Below are 6,100 nucleotides of genomic sequence, written 5' to 3' on the forward strand. Positions count from 1 at the left end.
GAACTTAATGACTTGATCTTATGCTACGCTCATTTGGGTGTGTGTCCATTATATCATTCACCTAATGACATAACCTTGTTATTAATAACATCCAATGTTCATGATCACGAAACCATGATCATCCATTAATCAACAAGCTAGTTATACAAGAGGCTTACTAGGGACTCCTTGTTGTTTACATAACACACATGTATCAATGTTTCGGTTAATACAATTATAGCATGGTATGCAAACATTATCATAAACACAAAGATATATTATAATAACCATTTTATTATTGCCTCTTGGGCATATCTCCAACACGAAACCCCGGAGAGAACCCAAACCGATGCACCTAATGCAATGGCTAAGAATACCATTAAGATGCCCAAGTTTTTCTCTCCCAAATTCCAACAAAGCTACAAAAGCTATTGGGGGGGATAAGGGAGGAAGAACAAAATAGGAGGAGGAACACCAAATTACTCTAAGATCTAGATCTAGCAAGATCTCCTCACTAGGAGGCAGATTCGCTTGGTGGAGCACTAGATCTAGATCTCCTCTTTACTTCCCCCAAAAAGATGCAACAAATAGTGGGGGATCAAGAGGTGGCGATTTACACAAAAATAACCCTTCTAGGTGAGAATTGCACAAAATGACCCTCCAGCCAAACTATTTCACGATTCTAACCCTTTTGTGTGGCTCCCTTATGTGGCGTCCTTCGCAAGGGCGCCACGCCCTTCTGTGTGGCTCCCTTCGCAAGGGCGCCACACATTCTGTTATACGTGGCGGCTTGAGCCTGCCTGCCGACAATGTGTGGCGCCGCTCCCACGAGCGCCACATAGACAGGTGTGGCGCCCTTCGCAAGGGCGCCACATAAAAGGGTTAGAGATGTGAAATAGTTTGGCCGGAAGGTCATTTTGTGCGTTTTTTTTCACAAAGGGTTATTTTTGTGTAAATCGCCTCAAGAGGTGGATCAAACTCTTCATGATCAATAATGAAGCAGAGAGAATAGATGCAAGAGCTAGTGTGGACGGAGGTGGGAGAGATGTATAAATAGGGGCCCGGAAATATGACTGTTGTGGGCTGGAAAAACGATCAGATTCACGCAAAACCGGTACTACCACTTGTCAAAACGGTACTACCGCTTGCGTCAAAACAGTGCAGAAAACAGGCAAAAAGTCGATCCAAAATGGTAGTACGCTCCGCAGAGTGGTACTACGGCTTATGGCAAATCTAGAGCAAAACTGAAAAAGAGAGAGGAGACAGCAGTGCATGCGTGTGGTGGGGCAGCGAGCAGAACAGAGCAGCACGCAGCATGCGCAGCAAAGCAGGCAGCAGCGCACTCAACGCCCAGGCTCTCCCACGCGGGAGCGTCGAGCGGTGGAGCGCGGCCGAGCGAGCGCAGCGCAGGAGCGAGCGGTAGCGAGCTGGGAAGAGCGGTGGTGCTGGGCCGGCCGGGTGACAGGCAGCGGCCCAGGTGCGTGGCACAGGCTCGCGTGGGCCGGAAGCTTGCGGCCCGGGTGCGGGAAGAGGAGGGGCAGCGAGCTGGGCCGATCAGCCAGGTGGCGGCCCAGATCCGGGAGAGGCCAAAGCTGCTGGGAGGAAGAAGGGGCCGGCCGGTACTTCCGGCCTGGGTACCGGCCTGGTACCGGCTGGGCTTCAGGGCTTGCAGATGCCCTGCCAGTATTGGGCCAGTATCTGGCCCGGTAGTACCGCCCCTTCTTTTTTTTTTCTTTTCAAAACTCGATAACTAGAGCTAAGAAAGTTGGAATGCAGTGAACCAATTTTGCCGGAAAGAGAACGACGAAAGCTACCTCTACACATGGTGAAAACATGCAAAAGAGTGAAGGGTGATTTTCCTATGAAAATAGACGTGTAACCTCTCAATATGATAAACCGGGAAAATCATTCAACTCGAACATGCAACATGCGATGCATCCGGAATCCGATTTTGATGAGTTAGAGCTTGTCATGAGAATGAACACAAGCTCTAAAACATCTCATGGATAACAACCAATAACAACCAAGAAGCACGATGCAATGCATGAAAGGTTTGAGCTCTATCTAATGATGCGACCAACTATCCCACCGAGCACAAACCTTAACCTTGCGTGTTCCACTCAAGTCGGCAAGCTCCATCTTCACCCTCTTCATCATTATACATGCCACCACCTTCTTCCAACATACACGCCACCGTCTTCATTCATCTTCTACGCACGCCACCGTCTTCATCCATCTTCTACGCCGTCTTCATCCATCTTCATCTTCTACACCGTCTTCATCTCTCTTCGACGTCGTCTTCATCCGTTTTCTTCATTGTACTTGATTTTCTCCATCTTGCAACTTTGAGACCAACATATGACTATGGACACGTCCTAAGATAGATTCTCAATACAACCATTAGTCCATAGGGATTGTCATCAATTACCAAAACCACACATGGGGGCTTCATGTCCTTTTAGACCATCCACGTCGTTGATGTTGTTCACGACGCTCCCGTAACGACTGCGGGAAGTGTTAGAATATATGTACGGTTTAGGTAATCTAGGATAGAGATAGATCTCATGTCTTGTCTTGCACTCCAAGATGATCCTTGTACGCCTCTCTCCCTCTCTATTGTTCTACACTTACTCGCGCAAATTCTCGTGAAAATATGACCATGCGTGGAACACTAAATTGAAATTTATTTTTCTTTGAATAGTACAAATCCAATCATTATAATGTTATTTGCACATTTTTAATTTTTATGTAGGTCACATTTAATTGTATTTTTCCTTGAGAATTGGGACGAGTAAGTAACACAATAATATTTACACAAAAAAATTATTTAATTTTTAAAAAACATTTAAATGGCATTTTTTAAGTTTTGAATAAAAAACAGCACCTACACCCATGTACCACTAGTTATTTCCATAGAAGGGTCAGCCTATATGTGCCGGGTATGAATCTAAGCACATACTACTTGCTAAAAAAAAATGTGAACACCATAGATGGATAATCACATATGATTTTTTTTCGTTTTGAGATATATCTGAATAGGTAGCAAAGATCACATGAAGAAATATAGATTAAACAAATAACAGTAGAATGAACCTTAAAGATAACACTCATTATTTCGTCCAATAGTTTATCTCTTCAGATGATCCATCGAGCAACGAACACCACAGTACAATTAAACAAACAAGCTGGTAGCATGAATTATAAACATAGTTTTTTTGAAAACGACGAGCCAGCAAAATGTGTCATCCACGCAATGATTAGAGGCGCAAGTTAAGGTTCAAGGGGCTCACCGATCTGTTGGCCTCCTCTTTGCGTCATCGGTCACCTATGGCTCTGCGACGGCATTGTTGGACGACTCCGGTACGTCTTCGTCAGCAAGATGGACGGCATACCGAGGAAGATTATCTACACGAGGCGTTGGCCTCACCAGCAGTACTCGTCACAAAAGGTTGGGTTTGGACGAAGCAGCCTCGAGAAATTTATCGAATGGGGTGGCGGAGGTGGGAGGGGCTGCCTTGTCGGCGCGGATCTGCAATGGCCACTAGACATATGGCCACCCAAGGCCTACCTTGTGGCCCAGGTTGTGCCACAGCGAGTACACCGGTTACCCTAGCTAGATGGCAGAAGTGGCAGTGTCGGCGGCATCCAAGAGACAAACGGTAGGGAGCGCCATGGTTCGGGGCCATCTCGTGCTGGAGGGGTATTGGCGAGGGGTTGGATGTTGTACGTATCTAAGGTTCTGGGCTAGTCAAATGACTTGGATGGCTAGGGGTTTATGATTTCATATAAACGGGGCTCGTAACGGTCAACGACAACCACCATGCCACTTTGGGGTCCGCTACCTTCAGAAGTTCAGATATCACAGGATGCAAGATATACCACATGTGACATTGTGCGCTTTTTTTTTATTATTGGTACAACGTACAAGAGCACACTAACTGCATTTTCAATACAACGCCCGTGTTTAAGAAAAATCCAGATTATGAGTGTCCGAAACATAAGTGTTAAATGTTGGAAGCGCATAATCAACCATATCAGCACAAGCAATCATAACATGACACCAAGATTTGATAATGCAGTAATCGTAGTACCGTCGACGAATGGCTCGTCGAGTTATACAGACACATCAGATTTTTGAATGTCGCGCAGGTCCCGCAGCTTCTGCCACGGGCGTCGGACCTTCTTTAAAAACGATCTTACATCCAACTTATAATTTGGTCTAGTCTATTTATGTGTTGCCAAAGTATATTGAGAAAGTTAAAGCAAAGTTCCTTACACTAGTACATAACATATATTGACAAACGGCTGAAATGGCCATTCACACACGGTTTACCCAACCAACACTACGTTAGGACGGGCGATGGGACTCGACAGAGCGCACACAATTAAATTAACCGTGTGTCAAGGGTCCTCCTTTCGCACAAGATCGTTTTGCTAGAATTGTTTGCCATATGAAGGGCCATCACAAACATTTTGTTATACTCGACCATAAGCCGATTCTAAGATCGTTTATGATGAATGTTTAACCACTCATACTGTTTGTGTTCATCTTAGATGGCACATATTTATATCAGCTATCCATATGCTTTATGCAAGTACGGCAGATGCTTTATCTATGCAACAAGCAAAACTCAGTTGTACCTAGTATCTCATAACTCAACATTGCATGCAAATACATTAGAAAGACTCATTTCTAATTGATTGTACATATCATACACCACATGTAGTTCGACATAGATTCAATTTCTATCTATACAAATGAGAGAGCTAGCTTTAAATTAGTTATTGGCTACGTTTGTTGTCTCTATGATAAGATTCTGCTAGCAACGATGTTTGTCGTTGCCTATTCGACGGTGCCTCGGACGAGGGGGAGAAGAAATAGGAGCCATTGGGCGGAGTGTCCTCGGGACGGTGGTACGCGAGTTACCCAGCTTCGGAACACCTGCACGATGACAGGCCTACTGCTGCTGCTTATCTGGTATTATCTTGGCGCTTTCGCGTTGTTAATTTTTATTTTTTTGCTGTTTTTTCTGTTATATTTTTTTTCAATATCTAAAATTGTTTTTTTCAAAGATTTTTGGAGGATAAAATTTTAGTAAATGTTTCAAAAAAAATTGAAATCCGGAAAATGTTCATATTTTGAATTTGAACATTTTTTTATTTTTTTTAACTTCCAAAGTTTTAACACTTTTTAGCGTACACATTTTCCATATTTCAACAGTTTTCTAATTTGAACATTTTTTAAATCAAACATATTTTAATTTTTAAATACTTTTTGAATCTGAAAACAAAAAAGAAACAAAAAAGAAAAATAATTAGAAAAGGAAACCAGAAAAGAAAAAGGAGAAAGGAGAAAAACCTACCTAGGCCAGTCCCACACCCACACGGGGGGTGTGCGGTGCCTACCAGACACCGACCTGGTCGGTGTATAGGTTAAGCCATATGCAGGACGTACACCTAGGCAAAACTTGGGCCGGGCCGGGTTTCGGGCCAAGCCCAAAAAAGGCCAAAGCTAAAATGTCAAGCCTAAACCCGGCCCGGCCCGACCATCGGGCCTATAAATTGAGCCCGAACCCGGCCCGAACTGGCAAAAGCCCGGCCTGGCCCGAACCTTGCCTAAATCGTAAAAATTGCAAGCCCGAGCCCGGTCCGGCTCAGAATTTTCAGACCCACACTACTAATTAACACATCAAGGCACATCGGACGAGGCTGTATATAGGTTGCACCAGCCACCTAGTGCAACCAGTAAACATACTTACCTGGACGGGGTCAATTGGAGATCAACAAGACCCATGGCCTGGATTAGTGACCACCATTGCAGTTTGGAGGAGCACAATTTCATCATCTCCTTAGAGGGAGAATGAACGTCACAATTTGTGATAGAGGGGGTATGTGTTCGCGCGGCCCCTACCAATCTACAATTTTTAATATTCAAAACTTATCTGGATTTGGAAAAACAAAAATTGTCATTGATCCGAAGAGTGTAACATCTTATGTATGTGGATATAACAAGAGAACCGAGTGCCCTGTTTATTTTGTCTGCTCCCGGTTTTAGTTCAAGCTGACTCGTGTAAACAAACATTGAAGAGCATTGTACCCATCAAGCAGTACCTCCCACTGG

General features: G+C 44.2%; 1 non-coding gene across 1 annotated transcript; it reads left to right on the forward strand.

Moving 5' to 3' along the window:
* Positions 1–5,730: 5,730 nt before the first annotated feature.
* LOC124693772 lies at positions 5,731–5,890 on the forward strand. Its single transcript, XR_007000233.1, has one exon. It is a non-coding gene; the product is annotated as a U1 spliceosomal RNA (small nuclear RNA).
* The last annotated feature ends 210 nt before the right edge of the window (positions 5,891–6,100 follow it).

This window comes from Lolium rigidum, chromosome 2 (genome assembly GCF_022539505.1).
Source record: "Lolium rigidum isolate FL_2022 chromosome 2, APGP_CSIRO_Lrig_0.1, whole genome shotgun sequence".
Lineage (NCBI taxonomy): Eukaryota > Viridiplantae > Streptophyta > Magnoliopsida > Poales > Poaceae > Lolium > Lolium rigidum.